The sequence below is a fragment of the Odocoileus virginianus genome, chromosome 10 (genome assembly GCF_023699985.2).
Source record: "Odocoileus virginianus isolate 20LAN1187 ecotype Illinois chromosome 10, Ovbor_1.2, whole genome shotgun sequence".
NCBI classification, from domain to species: domain Eukaryota; kingdom Metazoa; phylum Chordata; class Mammalia; order Artiodactyla; family Cervidae; genus Odocoileus; species Odocoileus virginianus.
This window is the reverse complement of record NC_069683.1, coordinates 15,890,469-15,915,227: the sequence shown is the minus strand read 5'-3', so window position 1 is coordinate 15,915,227 and position 24,759 is coordinate 15,890,469. Positions and strand designations below refer to the sequence as shown.

Sequence of the window (24,759 nt, the reverse complement as noted above, 5' to 3'; positions counted from 1 at the left end):
CAGGGGGAAACAAGCCAGGGCTTGGTAGGCGTTGAGACCCCCCACCATTCTTCTCGAACACCCTCAAAATTGATGCATGTTTTCCTGATGCAAAAAAAAAAGAGGGGAAAGAAAATCCAAACATATAATCAGACGCACTGCAGTGCAAAAAAAAAAAAAAAAGAGAAAAAGAAAAAAAAATTAAAAAATCATACCTGTCAAAGGAACCGTATGTAATCCGCACACACACATCTACGCTCAGAATGCAATGCATATCATTAGGGTCTGTCTATATATAGCCCCCGAGTGTGTGTGCATCGGGACTTAGTCCCCAAACGTGGGTGATGAGTTCTTGCTCTGATCAGTTACTCAGGAGGTGCCTGAATGTGTGGGGGTGGGAGCGTGGGAGGGGGGCTGCCTCCTCTCTCTCCTCCGGCTCCCCCTCCTTTCTTCTCTCTCTCCCCCTCCCTCCTCGCTTACCTCGCCTCTCCTCTCCCTCTATCTCTCCCTCATTGCCTTTCTTTCTCTTCTTCTCCCTCTCTCCTCCAGTCTCCCCCACCCTCTTCCTTACTCTCCCCTCCCTCTCTCCTCTCCTTCTCTCCCCCTCCCTCTCTCTTCTCCCTCTCCCTCCAAGTCTGGCACTGAACGAGAACTGTTTTGCTTTGCTCCGGGAAGAGTGCAGACACAGAACGTGAAATCCCGAGCTTTTTTTTTTTTTTTTTTTTTTTTTTTGCGTGGTGCATTTAAAACGCTTCCTTATTTATATTACCCTCATTCCCTCACCTCTCCCACCCCCTCACCAGCCTTTCCAAATTTCCCTAGAAATCTCCATAAAGCGTGCGGAGGGGAAAACATTTGCACAAAAAGTGAAGCAGCTCGCCAAGGTAGGTTATACCATGCACCGTCTTGGGTTTGGCTTTTGCAAAGTTTATGATGTCAGTTACTGGATGTTTGGAGGAGTAGAGCTGTGTGACGGGCCATGATTACTGTCTGTTTCATTGAACCATTATGTTCCTACAAATCGACTGGACTTCTTGAGCAGGCTTTCCCGGGGTTGGGTGTGTGTGTGTGTGTGTGTGTGTGTGGTTTTTGCAGGAGGCATGCCAGTTGGAAGACAGTTCTGTGGTGTCAAACTGGGGTGGGGGGGGGGATGCTGTCTCCTCTCCCCCCACCCTGATGTCTTGGGGGGGGGCGGCATGCAGGAGGATTCTGTAGTGGGCAGTTTGTCCACTTTGTCAGATTTGGGGTTGATTCTCATTCACTAAGTGTCTTCATTCTTGTCATTATTTTGCACATGCAATTTTAGTTCAGAAAAGGCTTCATGAAGTCAGAGCAAAGTGGGGGAGAGTGGGGAGATGGAGTCAGGGCACAGTGGTGGTGACGGTAGTAGTAACATTTCTTGCCTAGAGAATTTAATCTCTCATCCCATTATTTGGAGGAATGCTGCGTCTTTAGTGGGGGCCGGCCAAATAATTTTTAAAAAAATCCTGAACAGCAGGTAAAATGAAATTAAAGAAAAACACCCCAAACCACCACATTTCTATGGCAAGAGCAAAAACTGCTACAGCTCACAACCACCTGTAGAGGGAAATCTCTGTGCAGGATTTCTTAGGGCCGGTTGTGTGGAGGAAAACCGCCGGAAAAAAGCGCCTGGCAAACTTTGCAGCCTGAAGCCCGGAGAGGATGAACTCCGCAGGGCGGAGGGTTAAACCGCGGGGGCGGCGGCGGCGGCGGCGGCGGCGGCTGGCGCGCGCAAGGGCCTCTCCCCGCCTGGGAAGCCGCGGCGCTGGCCTCCGGGCTCTGGGGGGCTGGTGCTGGGATGGGCCCAGCTTGGAGTGGAGAAGGTAAATAAACGGGCTTGCAGGGTGTGGGCGGTGGTGCTGCGGGGGTGTGGGGGGGGTGGCGTCCCGTGAGATGAGGGGGCGCGCCCTGCCCGGTGCCCTGTGCAGATGGGGGGTCAGAGGCCGGTGTCCCCCGCGGAGCCCTGGTTTCCCCGCGGCCGCACAAAGCAAGGTGGTGACCAACAAGTGTTTCTCTTGAGAAGATTAATTCTGACAGAGACTTCAAGGGGCTCTCTAATCGGGGTAAATCCACCGGGGCTTCATTGTGTCGTGGCAGAGAGCCCTTCTTTGTGAGGAGGGAGGGCTTGGGCAGGGGAAGTGGAGAGACGGAGGGGACTTTTTGCACATCGGTCGTTTGACCTTGGGGGGTGGGGGCAGAGTTCAGATCCCCCAGAGGGCTGGAAAGGCCAAATCGGACCCCTTCTCCCACTCCCACGTCTTTCGTCCTGAGCTTTAAGTTTAATGGGAAACATCCAGCGCCTGGTGTTGGTCAGACCTCGTCAATGGGAATTCCGTGTGTCTGAGAGCAGGGTTTTTTTTGGTGGTTTTTTTTTTAATCTCTGGAAGCAGGCAGCACTCTGAGCAGTAGTACTGTATTTTCCCTGCAAATGATCTTCTAGGAAAGCTGAATCACCTCCACTCTGATGAGCAGCCACTTCTGGGAGGCGGAGCACAGGTCTCTTCTGAGGGGCGTGGGGGCGGGGAGTCCCCCCACCACAGCCTTTAAATATAGACGTGGGGGTGCCACCTGAATGTCTGGTTAAAATGCACTGGGAAATACAGAAACAATGAAAGGCAATGATTCTTTGGTGGGCTGGTGGTGGTCAGGACCACCCAGCGGGGGGGGGGGGGGGGGGGGGGATGTGCTTCTAAAGAAGTGAGTGACTTTTTCCTCCTGGGGGTGCTGGCGGGCTCACCAGATTCCCATGAGAAGGGAATCTCCTTCAGCAGAGGGGATGGGACTGGGGAAGGTGGGCCTGGAAGTTAGAATCAGCAGTGCCCTTGCCACCTCTTGGCTCCAGAGCTAGCGGAAGCGATGGGGTAGGACGTGAGATCGGGACACGGACTAAGCCTGCCGTGGGGAAGCAGCAGCAGCTAAAGAGGCCGAGTAGATGGCCACCCCATGCTTCCGGACTCGCTGGTGCCGAGTCGAAGAGGTCAGCGGGCCTGACATCCGCTCTCCACGTCACTCACGGGCCTCGCTCATGAGACTGTCTCCTCGTTTTTCTGTCCAGTGGTGGAAGAGTCTTTCACAGCCTCGGAGGCGGTAGGGTTGCTTCTGTTACTCCTTTCGGAAGGAAGTCGAAAATCCTTCTGTTCTTTAAGTCAACAGGTGTTTGTCTTCTTGTGATATAAACGGAGAGGAGAGTGGTTACAGGAAAAACTGCTTCTGGAAATAGAGCCATGTGTCCCCCCACCAGCCCCCCAAACCCACCAGCCTAGCTCTCCGCCCTCAGCTGTGGTCTCTGGAGGACCGAGGTCCAGAAGGACCGTGTCCACCCCAGCCTTAAAGGTATTCTGTCAATCAGCCGGTCCTCGCACCCCCAACCCCGCCCCTGAGAGCCACGTAACACCGCCTCTCTTAGGTGATGAGGGGCCCAAGTCCACATCACATGCAAACACTTATGTGCAGCGTCAAGACCAACCACAGCGTGCACGCATGTGTGTGTTTGTGCACATGCAGAGTTCTCTCCACCTATGAGCTCACGGACAGCACACAAAAGAGCGGACTCTCTTCACCTCTGTCGCGTGTGAAGACGCCAACGGAGAAATAGCACTTCTGGTTTGGGGGTGGATCTGACGTCCCTGAGTATATGTGGTGAACCTGAATTTGCCTGGGGTTTCCTCATATTCATTCAGGAGTGTCAGTTCTACCTGCACTCGACGTTGGAGACCACTGTTACTGCGAACGGGTGCCCACCTGCTTAGGAGAAGAATCAAGTCCAAGTTTTCTGTTCATCGCCTTGAATTAGCCCTGGTGCTTTGCTTCTATTTCTCGTAAGAAAAATAAGGATAGGAGCAGGGCCAGCGACATAATTCATGAGGCCCAGTAAAAAAAATGTAAGGTCCCTCACTCAAAAACGCAGGAAAAAAGTGTTATTAAAGGTACTAAAATATAAAGCTTTTTTCCTTGAGTCTCTCTCTTGTCATGTTTTTTATTTGCTAGTTTCTTGTCATGCTAAATAAAAATAAACATTTTCATTAGCATGAATTTTACCATCTATATAGTGTGCAATGCTAGTTTTAAATGCAAATATAAGAGCATTTAATTCATTTGCAGAATCACTGAAATCACACAACTTGTATTTCATAGGTCATACCTTCATGTGTGTTTAGTTCTTACCAGAACACTGGACACGTTGAACAAAATGAACTCAACTGCTTTCATCTGACTTCTAATATGTGAATGTTCTACCAGCATCTCTGACTTCAGCTTAATGATGAGGAAGGAAGGACTGGAAGGAGAAGCAACTGTGGACTGCTCTAGTCTCTGCTTTCCTTCCATGCCATCCTTTTCCGCATAGGTGGTTGGCAAATAGAGGGAAGGAACACGAGTAAGAAATGATAAAGTAGGGGTCCTTGGTCACTGGTGTTCCATAGAACCCCGCTGCCTTATTTCTACGTTTAAGTAAGTTGTGGTTCCAGCAGCAGGACCTCTTGATGTTGTCCATGCCCCCCCCCCCCACTTCTCATAGACACACCTTTGACTTACTTTGCATCTCACTGGGCCCCCACTGGAATTCTGTGCTCTTGGGGGAACTGCAACATCATGGGGGCAGTGAGGAATGGTGAACACATGTATGGTACGTGCCTTCTCTACTCATGCATTCTCCATTGTCTCACAGCAGACTCTGCTTACAAAACACAAGTTCAAAGATACGATTATTAAGAATCTCAGGACAATGACCGCAGAGGATTAAACCAAGCACATGGCCCTTCTGAGCACAGGGCCATGTGTGTCTACACAAGTTGCACACCCACGAAGCCAGCCTAGGCAAGAAGTCACCCAGATCCTAGACTGAGAGCACTGTTGCTTATTTTCCCTCCTCAAGTGAAGAATCCATCTGCAGCAAAAACAACAACAAAAACTGCATTAGCCTCCATTTTTCCTCCACTGGGGTTTCCTCCTTCTCTAACCAAGTCTCACTCTACAAAAAGCCCACCACTTGCTGGTGAGGGTGTCACAGCTTTGAAGACAGAATTCATCTGTTGATAGCTCCCTAATCTGCTGAATCCTTGGGTTAGAGCCCAGGCCTTGGAAATGAAGCATCTATCCAAGTCCCACCCACCACTTTCGAGCTTGGCTCCATCAAGCAGATCTTCTGCCTGATATGTACTTAGGTTTCACCATCTACAATCAAATGAAAAAATACTTAGCTTGCTTCATGAGAAATTTTGCTATTATTTAGTACTTGATCAATTATTACTTACTTCCCCACTGCTCCAAAGTCTCCTCAGGGATCTCTTGGGCTAGTGTGACAGGTTCTCAGCACTGACTTTGGTAATACAGTCAACTGTTGTTGACATGGAAGAATTAAGAGTTCGAGGCTCAAAGGGTCAAGAGGAAGATAGACCTATAGTCCTGATGGACTCTAGAAACAAGGGAATTTTTCCTTCCTTCCATCATCAACTGCCTCCCTACTTCTTTACCTTGAAGGAGCAAAGCTAGAGGGCACCTCAGAAATCTGGGGTGGACTAGAATGGAAATAGAATAGCATTAGAAATGCATCCAGCAAAGAGAACAAAGACACTACTGACCCTCCATCATTGGATCGGGGACTTTGAGACTTGAGTTTTTCACCCTTAATCTGGTTTTTCTTTTTTCCTTGGTCCTTCAGGTGACAACAGCACCCTTTTGTGAAATATTTAGCTTGGACTTAGCTACTGAGAATATCTAGAGAAAAGAAGAAAAGGAATTACTCTGATTTATTCTTTTATATAACCTTGACTAGGAGGCTGCTGCAGCTACAGCCCAGCTTAGTGAACTGGAAGACCAGTCAATGAATAACTATTTATTGTTTGTGAAAGAGCCTAGCACAGTGCTTAACCTGTGGTGGGTGTGTAATAAATGCTAGCTGACTCTGATTATTGTGACAGTATGTTATAGTGAAAAAGCCATGGATTTGGCATCAAACCACATAGATTCAAGAAATTGAGTGGATGTATGATCTTGGACAAATTGTTTAGCTTCTTTGTGACCTGCTTACTTCACCTAAAAAGTGGGAGTGTGTGCCTGCTCAGTCGTGTTCAGCTGTCTGCAACCCCATGGACTCCAGCCCACCAGGCCCCTCTGTCCATGGAATTTTTCCAGGCAAGAATACTGGAGTGGGTTGCCATTTCCTTTTCCAGGGCATCTTTCCGACCCAGGGATGGAACCTGCATCTCCTCCATTGGCAGGTGGATTGTCTACCACTGCACCACCTGGGAAGCCCCCAAAGTGGGAGTGTTCACATTATAATGTCTAATGTATGGAGAATGAAAGGAGAAGTAGCTTACCTAAACATACTCTCTTCTACATACATGATACATGAATCTGCACATATGCGCGTGCACAGAAGAAGATGTTAATGTTTTTTTTTTAAACAGTGCCTTCCTCTCTGTCTCACCTCACTCAACTGTAGAGGTAGACATAGGGCTCTGCTTAGGCTAGACTCTCAGTGTCCTGAGTGTAACAGTAAATAGTTCAGGGTTTGCAGCCAAACAGACCTGGGTTCAAACATATCTTGGCACCTGAATTTCATTGATTATATGACTTTTCATAAGCTTTTTAAACTTTCTAACTTTTGGTTTCTTGATACTTCAGTTCAGTTCAGTCACTCAGTCATATCCAACTCTTTGTGACCCCATGGACTGCAGCATGCCAGGCTTCCCTGTCCATCACCGACTCCCAAAGCTTACTCAAACTCATGTCTATCGAGTCAGTGATGCCATCAAACCATTTCATCCTCTGTCGTCCCCTTCTCCTCCTGCCTTCAATCTTTCCCAGCATCAGGGTCTTTTCCTATGAGTCAGTTCTTCCCATCAGGTGGCCAAAGTATTGGCGTTTCAGCTTCAGCATCAGTCCTTCCAATGAACACCCAGGAGTGATCTCCTTTAGGATGGACTGGTTGGATCTCCTTGCAGTCCAAGGGACTCTCAAGAGTCTTCTCCAGCACCACAGTGCAAAAGCATCAATTCTTCAGTGCTCAGCTTTCTTTGTGGTCCAAATCTCATATCCATACATGACTACTGGAAAAACCATAGCTTTGACTAGATGGACCTTTGTTGGCAAAGTAACGTCTCTGCTTTTTAATATGCTGTCTTGGTTGGTCACGACTTTTCTTCCAAGGAGCAAGCATCTTTTAATTTCATGGTTGTATTCACCATCTACAGTGATTTTGGAGCCCAAGAAAATAAAGTCTCTCACTGTTTCTATTGTTCCCCATCTATTTGCCATGAAGTGATAGGACCGGATGAGAGGAATAATAGTATTCACCACAAATAGTTATTATAATTTATTGAGTTATTTGCAAAGGTTTTGGCACATGGCAAAGGATCTATTACTGTTATTTTTATTGTTGTCTTTATTATTATACCTCTGGCCACTGATGGGCCCACAGAAGCATCAGAAAAGTGACTTGGGAAGTATCTTCTCATGGCCCAGTGTGGGATGGCATCTCCATCATATGACTTTCTTTCCTGGCTAGATTCTTCCTGTTCTGAAGCTAGTGGAGTTGTTCTTAGACCTTTTCACATATATACTCAGGTCCTCCTCTTGAGAGATGCTGGTAAAATCTACTTTCCCTCTTCTTCCCCTAGTGAAAGTCAAAGGAACTATTCTCATTGACCCTGCCAAGCAAGGGACAGGCCTGGGATCTTCCCTGGACCTTTCCCTTCAGGTCAAAGCCCATAAACCCTTTTTTCCCAGCTCCCAGTCCTAAAAGTGGAGGTACCCAGGTAAGGAGAAAGGGTCCCAGTCAATACTTAGCACAAGTCTGGACCTCAAGAGTCTGGGTATAAGAAGATCATCTGCATTTAACTCAGGGGAGACTCACAAGTCTCTTCTTTTCCACTGGCCAGATATTCAGAGTTCTCCTTGGACATTGTGAGAGTCCCTCAGTGATTCCTTGGGGGCAAGTATGACCATCTACTCCTCATTCAGGTCTTGATTTTCAATGACCTCATTCTCTAATAGAAAACAGAAGAAAGTTATAAATTACCCAGTCCCCATGGCCTCATCAACATCGTGGAGGGTCTGGTAGGACATAAACTTTGTTTTTTAGTCACTCAATCACGTCTGACTCTTTGGGATCCCATGGACCGCAGCATGCTAGGCTTCCCCATCCTTCACTATCACCTGGAGTTTGCTCAAACTCATGTCCACTGAGTTGGTGATGCCATTCAACCATCTCATCCTCTGTTGTCCCCTTCTCCTCCTGCCTTCAATCTTTCCCAGCATCAGGGTCTTTTCCAATGAGTTGGCTCTTCACATCAGGTGGCCAAAGTATTGTAGCTTCAGCTTCAGTATCAGTCCTTCCAATGAATACTCAGGGTTGGTGTCCTTTAGGATTGACTGGTTTGATCTCCTTGCAGTCCAAGGGACTCTCAAGAGTCTTCTCCACACCACAGCTCAAAAGCATCAATTCTTTGGCACTCAGCCTTCTTTATGGTCCAACTCTCACATCCATACATGACTACTGGAAAAACCATATTCTAGGCTCAGCAGATTCAGAGATCTGGATCCTGCTTGCCACCATGGCACTCACAGTTCAAAAGGTGAAAGAGGCCTTTAGCAGACCACATTCTTCTCTCAGTAAGACTTACACCTACCTGAGTTCTTTTGAACTTATATAGCCCTTGCCTGACCAACAAGCCTATGGTGATAGGCTTCCTTTCCCTGTTGCAGACTTCTATGTCTTGTGTCCCACTATATCAGGAACACTTTCATCCATGAGTTTATATGAGCATGTCAGTGTGTGTGGATGTATCAGCTGAAAAGAAAAAAGCTCATCTGTTAAGATCCAGGTTTTAGTTCCAAGGACTTGGTAATGTTTGGGGACAAGGCCAGGTTTTTATGGGCAGTTCATACTCTTAGAAGCCCACAGGCTGACTATGTTTGGTTTGTCAGGTCCCAGATTTATAGGCCTTATCCAGACCACATCTTGGCTATTAGGAATGACCAAATCTGAGAAGGGAGTGGCTTTGTGGGGAGTGACTTCACCTACCCTCACTCTGGGGCAGCAGTTAGGATCCTAATTCACTACGAGGGTGATTTGCTTCTACTTAGTTTTCTGTCTTGAATTCACTTAGATTTAGGAAACAAAAATGGTTCAGAGAGGTGATGTAAGAGAAAAGGAAAGAGCAAATTAGCCACTATCCCTCCCTGAAAACGCTTCTTTGACCACTTCCACCAAGGCAAGAGAAGTTCTCCTGCCCTTCGTTAGCCTACGGATGTCTGAGCTCTCAGACTTTTATAAGCTAACCACCCCCACCACCTGTGCATCTGGTGATCTGGATATTTGCAGACAGAGATCAATGAGCTCATTCCCTAACTTGGCCTGTGAAGTGAAGTCGCTCAGTTGTGTCCGACTTGTTGCAACCCCGTAAACTGTAGCCTACCAGGCTCCTCCATCCATGGGATTTTCCAGGCAAGAATACTGGAGTGGGTTGCCATTTCCTTCTCCAGGGGATCTTCCGGACCCAGGGATCGAACCCGGGTCTCCCGCATTGTAGACAGAGGCTAATACCGTCTGAGCCACCAGGGAAATCAACCTGGCCTGTGAGCTGGCGTAAACTGACTCTCCGTCCAGGCTCTAGTTCCTGACACAAGTTAGAAAAACATCTCCCTCTCTTTTCTAGAAGGTGGGGTCTTGAGTACCAGTAGCCTCCCTCATCAGTAAGCACTGTACTCTCTTATCTGACCCCCTAGCCTTCAGACACCCCATGATCGGACAGCCTGACTGAACCAGGAGGCAGTCGGGTTCCCGTCCAGCCTCTGCTCCCCTAACCTCGTGGACTTTGTGATTCACTTGGCCTCTTTCGACCTCAACTCTAAAATGAAGGGTCAGAGTCCATGCATCCTGTAATTTATGCAATCTCATGACTGTCGCTCAGAGAAAGTTGAATAATTCTTGCCCTTTAGGAGTCACTCCAGTATTCTCGCCTGGAGAATCCCATGGACAGAGGAGCCTGGCAGGCTATGGTTCATGGGCTTGCAAAGAATTGGCCACGACTGAAGCAACTTAGCAGAGTGCCGGAGTTCCTAGGGTGTGTTAAAGCTACTGCTATCACAGTCTTCTTCTATGGCACTGTGTCGAGGGGTCAGGGGATCCCCAGGCCTCAGACAACAGGTTTCTATGGGCCCATTAGTCCCTGTGGTATCTGGTCTTCTGCACACTGTCCATGGCAAATACAACACCAGACTGAATATGGATCCCTTTTCATTTGAGACCTATACATGCCCAGACCGTCCCCCACTGACCCCACCGGAGATCCTCCCACGAAGAGGAGAGAATCTAGCACCCGGCTCAGAGCATAAGCCAAAGAGCCTGGATGAGAACCCTGCCTACTTAAATAGCCCTGAGACCTCGGACAAGTTCAGTCACCTCCCTCTTTTCTCATCTGTAAGACCGGAATAATACTGGTACCTGCCTCCTAGGGTTACTATGAGTAAATGGAGCTATGTGAAGTGTTTCTGGACACTGCCTGGTGTATAACAGGTGCTCGGTCAATTCTTAGTAGTATTATTAGTGTTTCCCCCATTCTTAAGGCATCTCTGTCCCTAATCCCCCATCCCTTTAGGTCCCTTGGAAGACTTGACTGCTAGGCATTTGAAGGCGATTTCAGGGAAAACATATATATTCTGTAACCAGTTTGGCCCCGGAAGGCTCCAAGCAGGATGCAAATGAAGCAAGTTGCAAGTTGCAGCCTGATGAAGGCTGGTCCCTGCTGAGGGCTTGGTGCCTCTTGTTTAAGTGAACTGGGCCCCAAATCCCTAATCAGAATGAACTCGTCCTGTGCATGAGCTCCAGATATAATCAAAACATTAGTAATTCTCCTGTTATTTACAATCCAGGCCAAAGTTTTCTTTTGATTTGTAACTGAACATATTTCAAACCAATTGGAACAAATTTGCTTATACTGGTGGCCCAGAACAGCAAGTTATTCCATGAGTCAAAACGTTATAGACGAGAACATGAGAAGACAAGTTAGGAGGGACCTGGAACAGACCTGAGCCTCCTTCCTGCGGCCAGTGGTTCTCAGGCTCTATAAGACAGTATCATTTTTTTTCTCTTATCATCAGAAACCCACCTTCTCACTGGACAGCTTCCCCCTGTTGACTTCAGGAGAAGAGGGTAATAGGAAGAGTCAAACTCAAGGGGTAATTGAAAGCAGGGCCTTTGTCATCCCGGATTAAAGAGAAGTGCCTCCTATGATGTTAGCTATACAGCCTCTGTTTTCCCTACCTGGTCCAAACCTCATTGTCAAAAGAGGCAATGCTGACCCTTAACCAAAGTTGGGCACGCAGAGCCCAGCAAAGTTACAACTCAGGGTAGGTGGAGTCATGACTTGAGAGCTGCTGATAAAATCCATTACCTACTCCTACCCCCGCTATAGATTATTCTTAATGGCAGGGCCCAAACAGTCTTTTCTTTTCTGGCATAAGGCTTAAATAATTCTACTCTTGAACTAGGTCTCCGGCTGTCAATCTTCCAGCTCATCCCCAATTCTAAAAATCGAATGAAATTTCCCAAGATGTAATGAGTCCTGTTTGTTCTCTGCAGCTTGGCCAGGTGTCGGATGGATTATCTTAGAGAGAGAAGAGGAAGGCAAAAGCTTCATCCTTGTGTAATTGTTTCCTCCCAAGACAGGGAGCACTTACTCCATGGAAATGAGGCAATACAATGAAAATGAACATCAGATGTATCCATTGGGCCTGAGGGGAACTTAACAAGGTGTGTCCCACTGCCCAGGCTGCCCTTACCCTTGGAAAAGTCCCCTGATGCTGAAGGGAACTGTTGTCTATTCTGGAGAATGCAGCTAGGGCTCAAAGAGGGGTTCACTGTATTTCAGAATACAGCCAAGACACTGAAACAGCTCTTCGGCTCAGGGCAGGTCATTTTGGGGCTCTCCAAGCCCCAGCTTTTCAACCTCAAAATGGACAGTGTAAAGGTACTGTTTCACTGCTGCTGAGTCACGTCAGTCATGTCCAACTCTGTGCGACCCCCTAGACGCCAGCCCACCAGGCTCCCATCCCTGGGATTCTCCAGGCAAGAATACTGGAGTGGGTTGCCATTTCCTTCTCCAATGCATGAAAGTGAAAAGAGAAAGTGAAGTCGCTCAGTCGTATCCGACTCTTCGCGACCCCATGCACTGTAGCCTACCAGGCTCCTCCGTCCATGGGATTTCCCAGGCAAGAGTACTGGAGTGGGGTGCCACTGCCTTCTCCGACTGTTTCACTAAGATGCTGCTAAGGGTTGAATGGAATAATGTATACATACCTCTTAGCACAGCACCTGAGGCTTGTCAATATTCAGTACATATCAGCTGTTGTTATTCTTGATCATGATCCAGCAGGTGGGAGAGGAACACTCAGATGTTCTTAAGCTTCCTGATGGCAAGCCTTCATCTTGTTCCGGGTTCCTCCTGAGCATTGTATCATCCTGTAAGTAGGTGAGGCGCACCGCCCCATGGGTACCCTTTCACAAAGCAGGCCACTGCTAATCAAAACCACACTGAGCAAATGCTAACTGTAAGAAAGACTGGCAAGATCTCCCGCCATCTCGTGGGGCTCCTACTATTACACTGATTAACTATGAGCCAGAAAGTCAGTGTGGGGAACAAACAAGGTTTGTCCCTTGATGATGGGCCTCCTGGTTGATCTGAAGGGTCTGAGCAGAGAAGGAACTATGGAAAAGCTTGTCTCAGAGGCTCCGCAGAGTCCATCTTGCTACCTCTCGGCAGCATTTTGGTCTTTCATCTGAGAAGGTGTTCATGTCCATCACTGAGTTCTCAGGTGCCTACATGTAAAGTCTCTTGAGAGTGAGCAAGGCCTGTTCCCTTCAGCCTGATGCTTAGCAGCATCCAGGCTCCATGACTGCCTTACAACAAGCTTTTAATAAGGGCTTTTGGGGCTTCCCAGGTGGCTCAGTGGTAGAGAACTGGCCTGCAGATGCTGGAGACACAGATTCGACCCCTGAGTTAGGAAGATCCTGCGGAGGAGGTGATGGCACCCTGCTCCAGCATCCTTGCCTAAGGAGTCCCATAGACAGAGAAGCATGGTGGGCTGCACAGTCCATGAAGATGCAGAGTTGGACATGACTGAGGGCATGAGCAATAAGGTCTTTTAGGGACTGTGATCTTTTAGATTTGATAGACCAAGTGCCTGAAGAACTATGGATGGAGGTTCACAACATTGTACCGGAGGCAGTGATCAAAACCATCCCCAAGAAAAAGAAAGGCAAAATGGTTGCCTGAGGAGGCCTTACCAATAGCTGAGCAAAGAAGACAAACCAAAGGTAAAGGAGAAAAGGAAAGATACATCCATCTGGATACATGTTTCCAAAGAATAGCAAGGAGAGTTTAAGAAAGGCTTCCTAAGTGAACAATGAAAACAATAGAATGAGAAAGACTAGAGATCTCTTCAAGAAAATTAGAGATACCAAGAGAAAATTTCATGCAAAGGTGGGCACATTAAAGAACAGAAACAGTATGGACCTAACATAAGCAGAAGATATGAAGAAGAGGTAGCAAGAAATGCAGAAAAACTACACTAAAAAGATCTTAATGACCCAGACAACCACGATGGTGTGATCACTCACCTAGAACCAGACATCCTAGAGTGCGAAGTCAAGTGAGCCTTAGGAAGCATCACTAGAAACAAAGCTAGTGGAGGTGATGGAATTCCAGCTGAGCTATTCAAATCCTAAAAGAGGATGCTGTGAAAGTGCTGCACTCAATATGCCAGCAAATTTGGAAAACTCAGCAGCAGCCACAGGACTAGAAAAGGTTACTTTTCATTCCAATCCCAAAGAAGGGCAATGGCATAGAATGTTCAAACTACTGCACAGTTGCACTCATTTCATATAGCTAGCAAAGTAATGCTCAAAATTCTCCAAGCTAGGCTTCAACAGTACGTAAACTGAGAACTTCCAGATGTTCAAACTAGATTTAGAAAAGGCAGAGGAACCAGATCAAATTGCCAACATCCATTGGATTATAGAAAAAACAAAAGAATTCCAGAAAAACATCTACTTCTGCTTCATTGACTATGCTGAAACCTTTGACGTGGGGATCACAACGAACTGTGGAAAATTCTTCAAGAGATGGGAATACCAGACCGCCTTACCTGCCTCCTGAGAAATCTGTATGCAGGTCAAGAAGCAATAGAACTGGACATGGAACAACGGACTGGTTCCAAATTGGGAAAGGAGTATGCCAAGGCCGTATATTGTCATCCTGCTTATTTAACTTATGTGCAGAATATATCATGCAAAATGTGGGGCTGGATGAAGCACAAGCTGGAATCAAGATTGCTGGGAGAAACATCAATAACCTCAGATATGCAGATGACACCACCCTTGTGGCAGAAAGCAAAGAGGAACTGAAGAGCCTCTTGATGAAAGTGAAAGAGGAGAGTGAAAAAGCTGCTTAAAACTCATTCAAAAAATGAAGATCATGGCATCTCGTCCCATCACTTCATGGCAAATAGATGGGAAAACAATGGAAACAGTGAGAGACTTTATTTTCCTGGGCTCCAAAATCACTGCAGATGGTGACTGCAGCCATGAAATTAAGACACTTGCTCCTTGGAAGAAAAGCTATGACAAAGCTAGACAGTATATTAAAAAGCAGAGACATTACTTTGCTGACAAAGGTCTGTATAGTCAAAGCTGTGGTTTTTTCCAGTAATTATTAATGGATATGAGAGTTGAACCATAAAGAAGGCTGAGCACCGAATAATTGATGCTTTTGAACTGTGGTGTTGGAGAAGACTCTTGAGAGTCTCTTGGACAGCAAGGCAGTCCAACCAGTCCATCCTAAAGGAGATCAATCCTGAATATTCATCGGAAGGACTGATAATGAAGCCGAAGCTCCAGTACTTTGGCCACCTGATGGGAAGAGCCGACTCATTGGAAAAGACCCTGATGCTGGGAAAGATTGAAGCCAGGAGGAGAAAATGAAATGGTTGGATGGCATCACCAACTCAATGGACATGAATTTGAGCAAGTTCTGGGAGACGGTGAAGGACAGGGATGCCGGGTGTGCTGCAGTCCATGGAGTCTCAAAAAGTTGGACACGACTGAGTGAGTGAACAACAATAAGGGACTGTGAATCTCAATCTTTGTAGGGAGAGGATGATTAGAAAACTAGAGAATATTCAAAATTCCACGGGCTGGAAAAGTGTTAGCTTCAAAAGTCTCAGCCCCACATCTCCTGGGATCAGCCCTAATAGGAACTTTCTATTTTGGGTAGCCCAGAGCCCAATCTTGGCATGGGACTCAAGTTGTTTCTAAAGTACAATAACCCCTCCCTGGCTACTCTGAAAACAGGACTGGGTCCAGGTCTTTTGATGAGGGCTCCAGTTTTCTCTAAGTAAAAGATTTCTGGTAGAGAAAAAGTCCCTGGCCTCTGGGCAGAGATTTGTTTTATAGAGAAATGAGGCAGACCAGGGACGTTTTACTCGAGAGCTCCCTCTACTGGCTCTTTGGTAGAAATTCCATAGCAGTCATTTTGCCCTGCCCTGTGGGTAGCAATTTGAGGCATCAGAGCTTCTTGGAGGTGCCTTGAACCAATGAGAAAATAAGATATCCTGAGCCACCAAGGAGGATGACATTCCAGAGGCTGGTTTCTTCTGCCTCCTTCATAATTTCATTTAACATTTACTGGGTGCCAACTCAGTGCTAAGCATCTTAGTTGCATGATCTCATTAAATACCACAATTGCGTGAGGCAGCCAAGACCGCGGGAAATGTAAATAACTTGCTGGCATCACCAGAGATTAGGAGACCCTCAGTGACATTCATGGTTCTTGGAATTTCCTGAGAAGCAAGGACCAAAGGACAATGTGAAACTGGAAGTGAAACTTGTTCTTATTACCTAATATGAATAGCTCATACCTGGTTCCAAGATTGTTCCATAAACTTCCTGGAGCTAGAGCATTTTGAGCCTGTTTTTTTTGAAAAAAGACTCAGTCCATAAGGCAATTACTTACATAGCAATGCTTGTCCAATCTGTGCTCTCTGAAGCTCAGGCAGAAAAAACAGGAACTGCCACAATGACTAAGAAGAATTTCCATGACAGAGGTGAGGCCTTTTTAAATTGTGGAGCATGTTCACACCTGTGTTTTTAAAAATAAAATCCTGTGAGGTAGGGCAGGTAGCAGTACACACATTTTCTAAGTTGGCAATTTAAGGTACTGAGTGCCGTGTTCTAGATTTCAATTAGGAGCAAATGGCAGAGTCAAGACCAGAATCTTCACTGGCAGCTCAAGTTCTGACTTTCTGGTTGGTGTTAGTTGAAACCAAGGTTCTCGATCAGGCTTTTTAACTGCAGGTAATGAAACCACCTCCTTGATTTACACACAGATCCTATCCTGAGTCACTCCTTTCCCTGTTTCAGGTTGGTTCATGATTGAGCTCCCTTGATACAGAGTCATTTGGGAATTGGGAAATACACAAGCCACTTACCTTTTTAAAGCTGGTCACTCACCAGCCCATATTTTCAAGGTATCTAGGTCCCTGGGAGAATCCCACATATTATTTCAACTTTCTTGTACCATGCAAAGGTGTAATCCTTTTCACTTCACACAGAACCTTAAAGCATTTTCCCACATTGATTCTTCCTTGACATTTGAGATACAGGTAAGTCATAGGATGGGGTTTCCCCAGTGGCTCAACAGGTAAAGAATCCACCTGCAGTGCAGGAGATGTGGATTCAGTCCCTGGGTTGGGGAGATCCCCCAGAGGAGGAAACAACCTACTTCAGTATTCTTGCCTGAAAAACCCCATGGACAGACTATATGCAGGCTATAGTCCAGTACTGGTGCACACACAAGTCATAGGATCCCCATTCCTCTATGGATTGAGTGATGCTTTCCAGTTTCACTTCTGTATCTCTAAATCTACACAGTGGGACAGCAGTCACACCAGATATTACCTATTTCCCCTACCCCTGTCTCAAGACCTCCGATTAGCTGCCCCATTCCAAGTAGACAGAGTGATGTCATAATGGGGTCAGAATGGTACCAGCTGATAATAACACAGCAGATGCAAGAGCAGGCTTGCCGCAGCATCTCCTGAACAATTGGGCTGTCGTCTTAACGGAGTGGTTGGGTTAAACATATTTGTCTATGATGTAACCTCCTGGCCCTCAGCTACCAGTGGAAGCAACTCTTTCTGGCTTGACCTGGTTGATATCACAAGCTGTACTTTGTCAGAAATGTGATTTCTTGATGAATAGTTGGTCCAGATCTACCAGTTCGGAGTTAACTCATATTTGGCCACCTGCTGGTAAGGCTGAGCATACCTTTACCTAACTGTAGCGGTGAGCATCTGGCCCTCGTGTCTCTGCTATGTTCAGAGAAACCAAAATGATACCGCTGAAGGAGAGGATGGGAGAACTTGGAACTGAGTGCTCACAGGGAGCTCTGAGTGATGGAATGTAGATTGCTGACACCCTTTCCCTTTCATTCTTGCTATTGTAGGAGCACCAGCGACCAAGAGGAGACCAGATGAGTTTTCAAAGCAGTCCTCAGACACCCAGGACACACCTCATCCTTTGCCTCGTGCTTTCCGCAATGTTGCTGCTCACATTCATCTTCCTATTAACCCTTGCCACCATCACCCCCTCTTGATCACCATCCTTCCTCCATTCACTGTCTACCCAGCTCTTTCTCTGAGGTGCCCCTCCCAGGAGCAGTGGCTTTGCTCTTTCTTTGGCAAGTTCCCCTCTGAGTTATATCCAGATGGCTGATAATAGTTTCCCTGTCTCCTCTCCCTGCCTCGTGCCAGAATCAGCCCAGTACTCAGCCCCCCAGGTCAGGAAAACCACGGCAAATCCTACCTCTTCCAAAATGAAGTTTCAAGACGCTCTGGCAGAGCAGTCTCACTCACTAAAGGTACCCCAGGTATCTGAGAGTGATGTAATTGAAATCAGATGGAGGCACCCTCAATCCGTTAATCCTAGTCATATAGAGTGAAAGACCTTACTTAGGGCGGATTGAGAATATGGGGGGTAACAAAGAAAGAGCCCCTGAATTGGACTGCCCCTGAATACAGGATGGAATCATCTTGATTTTTTTTTCTCCAATTAAATTTGCATTTCATTCTACCATATTGTGATGGCTTCACTCTAGACATTTTCATTTGAGATCCAAGGCTTTTCTTCATGGGTTTTGAGCCACAGGTTCCTGGATGGTGAGGTAAGTGACATTTGCCAGCACTGTCTAGGATGATTGGTAATGATCTCAGAAAGCCAGGGCTCGTGAGACAGGTCCTCCTGGTTAGGCTGTGAGATTTGTCACTTACTGGTTTCTTTTGACCTGAATGCCCCTTGGGGATTCCCCAGCCCTGACGCAAACATTGATCCAGCCTCACAATGTTAATCTAGACCACACATAAAACAGACCCCCTCCACCCTGCTACCGCCACCACCAGGATTAACCAAATCAGAATTTGTTGAGGTCAGAGTGCTCTCTCACAATCACTACAAAAAGTGTGGTTCTCAGAAAACCCACGATACTTAGAAAACATATTTTCTCTCCCCCCGTTTTATTTCCACTTCTAGGGGTAAGTTAAAACCATTTGCAGATGCCAGATTTTCACGAGTGAGATGAACTATCTCTTCTCATGAAAAGATTCAGACTCAGCTCGTTAACTCATAGCCTTGCCAATAAGTAAACAACAACAACAACAACAAAAAAGACAAAACTGGCCAATCCAGTGGATATGTTAGGCCTTTCTTCTACTGCTCCATGACCTGTATTTATTAGACTAGGACTTAAAGAGATGCAATGCCCATTTTTTACTGTTGGACTATCAGATATAGCAATCCAAGTCTCACAGAGCAGCAGCTAATTTCAAGACTGCTTTAATAGTGAAAGGATAAAAAGTTCAGCTAATTTGGATCCACTAGATCACCCCCACCCAATGAATTTGTGGTTGAGGTCTCTCTGCCCTCAGAGGTAGACAATTGTCCATCAACGACAAGGTCAAGGTCAAACTCACACAGCTATCTTGAAGCACCCCTCTTTTATTATTATGCTTTTCTCCCCATGATCCAAAGTTCTGATTCTTTTCTATGTAGCTTCTGCTAAACTAAAGCACGCTGGTGTCCTGAGTCCCACCCAACCCTACTGCTTCAGCCTCAGCCCCTAACATGTGCTTGCTCTGGCTTCCTTGTCTTTGCTTAGATCCTTACCATGAAGCCCACTCAAGACACTCCGGGGTGACCCTCTAGGTCCCGATTCTCCCAAATGTGCCTTTCATCTGGCAAGGCATAGGAAAGTCTATTATCTGGTTCTCCAGGCATTTCGAGTGGCATAGGGTGGGGAAGAAGGCATTTGAAAGAGATTGCTCCTTGATAATGAAGGTGTGCAAAGAGCAGATATTGTCTTAACTGTTCTGATATTGAACACTGTCATTGCTTTCAGGTGGATGGAGAGTTGAGACTTTTTTGAGTGCTGATGCCAACAAAAGGAAAGGGAGGGGGTGGAATTCTAGTTACTTTCCTTCAGTATGCAAGTGGTCCTTAAAAACGTCTCCCTTAAACCTCCAAATATGCTGGCTTCTAAGAAGTGTTTTCCAAGACTGAATGTACCTCTTGATCAGGGTAAGTGATGAAACGTGTACTTAACAGAGGAAGGGGATGGTGGCATAGCTTGTATTATGCATGCTGTGGCTCATCTCCCCCACCGTGCTAATGCTTGGCCTCTGAAGTTTTCAGAATCAGGAAAGGATCAGGGATTGGAGTTGCTAAAAGCATGAAGGAGGACTAGCCAACCCAAATGCAGATTTGCTGCTGTTCTCACCTTCAAAGAGCCTTCTAGGGAGACTGGACTGGGGAGTTCCTAACTCCTCCCTGGTACCCCCCACAGGACTTCCTTAATGGAGGGGGCAACATGGTTGGCTGTAGCAGCCTGAATGGACGGAAAGTTCACTGCATCTTCACTTCGCACTGGCTGGCTTCAGACAGATCCCTTGGGTTTTGGCTGAAGCTGAACCAGCTGGAACTTTCCGGTAGAAAGGTTTGGAGAGGGAGGTCTCTTCTCATAGGCAGATAGCCTTGTGGCGAGGGGGTGGGGGAGTGGTGGCATGCATACTGGCTCACGGGACTCTTAGGAGAAAAAAATCAATTTTATTGTTCAGGTCACTGCTGAAAAAGTCCCAGATATCTCTAATTCCTAATGATGGAACTAGAACTAGAACATAGAAAACTGGATATTGAAATCAAAGCAATATGATAGAGAGATGTGAGCATGAGTATGGGAACGGCACAAATATAAATATGATCAGATCCTTAGTTTTACAACTTCAAGCTCCAAGACTTTTGCACAAAAGTCTCTGCCTGCTCTCCATTTTCTTAGCTTTAAACTCTTTAGTCCATGGAATTTAGTGCAACTCTTTAGTTCACGGACTTCTCCAGGCCAGAATACTGGAGTGGGTAGCCGTTCCCTTCTCCAGGGGATCTTCCTGGAGAACCGGGGTCTCCTCCATTGCAGAAGGATGCTTTACCAGCTGAGCTACCAGGGAAACCCTTGAAAATAGAAAAAATAAGTAATATTTTGGGATTGATTTATGTTCAACCTAATGGGGTGGGCAACATCATTATAGTGATACCCATAAAATGGCCATAAGCATAAGATCGTTTATGTGCAAGCACCCAGCACAGTGTCTGGCACATAATAGGTTCTCAAAAACTATTGGTTTATTCTCCCCCTACCCTGGCCCTTATTTAGGCCAAAATAGTTCTGCTCCCTGATGGAGACATCTTTAGGCCAAGAGGAATCTCTTTCCTGGATATCTTCCCTGACAGACTCCCCTTGGTTGATTTCCTGAGCTGGATTTTTTTTTTCCCTCTTACAAACACGGTACTTTACCTACTGGCATTTTTCTTGGTGCTTGGAGAGCAGACAAGAGACACGGGCGGGACATTTCTGGGCTTCATTGACCCTGAAAGAGAGGAGACTCCATTCTTTTCAAGGGCTTCGTGACAGCAGCCTACCCCCCAGGCCCTCTGGGGCAGCATTAGGGGAAATGAGTCCTCTTCATGCTTGGGATGCCCAGGGATGGGTCGGCAGTGCAGAAGGCGGTTTTCATCTTGGACAGATTCCATGTCAGTCTATTAATTCTCTAGGTCCTTAGCTTGACTGCTCAGACAGGAATTGGGCACCACAGCCCTTAGCAAAGAATGGCAGGACAGCTTGGAAAGCCAAGGTCACCAGCTCCAGTCCAGGCATGTACCAAAGGATCTGACTGTTGATGCGTAGGGCAACCAAAAATGCTGTCTGTGAAGGGCTGACCTTCTGCAAATGTTTCTGCTGAGTTTCCTAGGTGCCCCCAGCCCCCAGTGTAACCTCTCAGTTTGATTAGAGTAGCAAGACAGAGAAGAGAGGCATTATCTTGTCGGGGGGTGGGGGCTGTGAGGAGAAGCAAAGATACTGAGCCCATCAGACTGCTGCAGGTAGTGTAATTGTGGTTGCTACACGCAGAAGTTCTCAGCATGTTTCTTCTATTTCCAACTCAGCCTTATTTGTTAAGGTTACATACAGGGTTTGCTGAAAGCTGTTAGGGGGCACCCAAAGTGATCTTGAATGAAGCTGCTTTGGCTTCAACATCAGATACAATAGCACCCAACCACCACAGAAAGCCTAGAAACAGAAAGCAGGTCACACTATTCCAAAGTGTCTCTTCTCTACGTAGTTCATGTAGTCTATTTAGAAATGGTGTGGTCACATGAGTTTATGCTGACACATAGCTCATCTCATATCTCTAACAACATACCTACTCTGTGCCTTTAAAAACATAGTCAGCCTAACACTCCCATTAATCCAGTAAGACTTCCTTGAGACACATGATGGGAACACTTTCTCTGTCCAATGGGCCACATCTAATGATCCCATGTGATAAGCCATCTTCAGTGCAAGAACCCAGGCGGACTCTGTCTCACTGATCCTTCTAGCTGCCCGCCTCCCCCACGGTAGCGGCATTCTCACATGCATACATACATGCATTCACGGAGCTAAAAATAAACAGCTGTTGATGGGCTGCCAGAGGGTGTCCTCCGTGCTGAGCAGGCGTCCTCTGCCTTCCTACAGTAGGCAAGGCTTAAGCCACAGACAGTAGTTGAGGGTCCAGGACAGGCTTAAGCTGAAACCAAAATCTCTGAGGCAAGTTACAAAGGCTCAGAGGGCCTGAAGAGGGAGATGAGAGGGTATTAAAGATCACACTGATTAAAGGTCAGTCCCATGACCTCTCGCTGTCTCTCGGGCCTTGTGCCCCCAATCCTAGTGGTAACCTACAGAAAATTGTTTATTGGCGAAAGGGAAATCACTGACAGGGAATGTTGATAATTAAAGTTGATAAAGGAGATGGACCAGGCATCAGGCATGATGTAAATAGCTTTCTGGTCCCCCACCCCCACTCCTCGGGGCAGAAGTTATATGAGCTGGATCTGGGATCGTGTGTAGATATGAGGAGGGTGATTTGTGTATGTAATTGTGTTCCGATCTTCCAATCCGCAAGAATTCTTGCCATCTCCATCACATCCCCAATCAATAAACCCTCTGTCATGCTGAGGTGTGGCATGTCTTCTGCTGAAAACCTCAGATTCAGAAACAACACACACTGAGACACACGCTCGCGTGCGCGTACACGCACGCTTTATCACCCTCATGACACAAGCTCCTTTCAAACTGGTTTAAAAATAGCACTAATCCATTCAGCTTATTTTTCAGGAGCATTATTTTAAGATGAAAAATAGAAGATACCCTGGTCTTTGAGAGGGAGAAAGGCTAAAGCCTTGCCTAGTCTTAAAAAGTCCTGATAATGTTGCTAGAGACTAAGCCTTTGCAGTCTTTGTTCCATTTTCTCCTCCTCCCATTCAACAAAAGTTGTTTATCGGCTAATACCCTGCCATCTGGGTATTTACAGAGGTGGGTTTCCTTTTCAGGTGGTGGTGCCAGGGCAAAGCTACAGCATCAAGCCCTTCCCTGTCCCTGGCCTCTCCATCGGCTCTCCGCTCCCCCCGCCCCCCTGCAGTGACTGGAGGCCGGTGGATTTGTGAATCAGCTTTCCCTTCCCCTACACAGGGGAGCCCCTAAACGCTGCTGGCCGTTTGCAAAAGACTGTGTGTATGTGTGTGTTTAATTGCAGGTTTATTTGTTCCTGCTCTGGGAGTCTGTCTGTCTGTAACTTGGATGACTGCTCTCTGAGAAGCTGTAGCTGGCTGATTCCGTGGGCGACCGAGCAGGATGCGTGGGCGCAGGAAACAGAAAAGGGAAAAGAAAGCGGGAGGGAGAGAAAGGGAACGCGCGCGAGAGAGCGGGAGCCTTAGAATCTGTTATTTGCGTCACTTGAGGAGCTGGGGCTATCTGCCCGACAAACAGACAGAATTAATCCGAGTTATAGCCAGAGCTGTCTCCGCTACAGCGGTCAGCTGCGAAAGGGCGGGGAAAGGACGCTCGCTCCGCGCTTGTGCCGAGCCGAGCTTGCACCCGGCGGCGCAGGGCGTTTGGGGAGGGGGGCTGTCCTGCTGGGCAAGCCCTCGGGGCCCCGCACGCCCGGTGCACACCTGGTTGCAGCCTTCTCTGCAGCTGCCCAGCCCAAGCCTAGGGTGGCGCCCGCCTCGGCCGCCTCGCTTGTTCAGTGGCTGCGCCGAACACAAAGCGTCGTCTCTGAGCAGAAGCCTCTTCTCGGCTGAACCAGACCCACCAAAGAGGAGAATCTGCACGTGACGTCAGTAGCTGATGACTGACGCAGGCTGGCAAAGGAGACTCAAGGCGGCTGCTCCGCGCTGCCTTCATGAGTCTATTTTCTCCAACCCCTTCGTAGTGAATTACTAGAACGCAAAACACACACACACACACATACACACACACACACACAGCGCCTTCAAAATATACATTTCCAAAGGCGGTGTGTTGCAAACACAGCGAGATTTTGCAAAGCATGGGTGGGAAACGTGGGAAGGGTATGGAGGGTTTTTTTTTTTTTTTTTTTTTCTTTTCCTTTCCTCATTTGGGAGTCTCCAGCGTGGACCGCATTAGACTCTAGAGCTTTTTTTGGAAGCTCCTCTGGGGATGGGGTCTAAGCACCCCACCCCACCCCCATTTCCCAAGCACGTCTGGTCAATGGGGACCTGCAGCTCTAAAAGAATACAACCACTCCAAAGCCTTCTGGTCGGGGAGACAGTGAGGAGCTTGCAACAGGCGGAGGCAGACGGGAGTTAATGGGAGGGAGGGAGAATATAAGCAATATTTGGGTGTTTTTCTGCTTTGAAAAAATCATCTGCAGTAATGTAAGTGAGTGTGGTGGTGCAGGGAAAAGTGGGGAGGGGGCGCTTAATGCACATCTAATGTTTTGGACGTAACGTTCCAGCGAAATGCCTTTGTGTGTGGAGGTTTTTTCAGTACTTGCTAAAAATAGCATCAGGGTTTGATCGTGTTCCAGAAATAGACCGAGGGCTGCACTGGGATAAAAAGCCAGCGCGGGTGGAAGAAAACCTGGACATCACCGCATTCCTCCCCCCCCCGCCCCAACTATGTCTGGAAATTAATTGTTGGATTTTTCCTTTCCTCTCTCCTGTCTCCCTCTCTCTCTCCACTTTCTCTTCCCACCCCGTGTTTCTCTTTCTCTCTCTTAAGGAGTTCCCGTTTGGGTAAGTAATATTATGTCATGTGCATGCCGCAGACTGTGAGTATGAACTGAGGCTTACTTTGTGCATGCCCTGGGGTTCTTTTT

The 24,759-nt window shown here is 47.1% G+C and overlaps 2 long non-coding RNA genes across 2 annotated transcripts in view; both read left to right on the top strand.

Annotated features, from left to right (window-relative positions):
• The first annotated feature begins 717 nt into the window (after positions 1–717).
• Positions 718–24,759, top strand: part of LOC110130833 (uncharacterized) — a 121,289-nt gene continuing 97,247 nt past the window's right edge. Inside the window, exon 1 of the long non-coding RNA XR_011489890.1 lies at positions 718–863. This is a non-coding gene — a long non-coding RNA (uncharacterized lncRNA). The remainder of the gene's footprint in view (positions 864–24,759) is intronic.
• On the top strand, positions 17,056–18,130 carry LOC110130810 (uncharacterized). The gene is made up of 2 exons (XR_002311981.2): positions 17,056–17,310; positions 17,505–18,130. It is a non-coding gene; the product is annotated as an uncharacterized lncRNA (long non-coding RNA).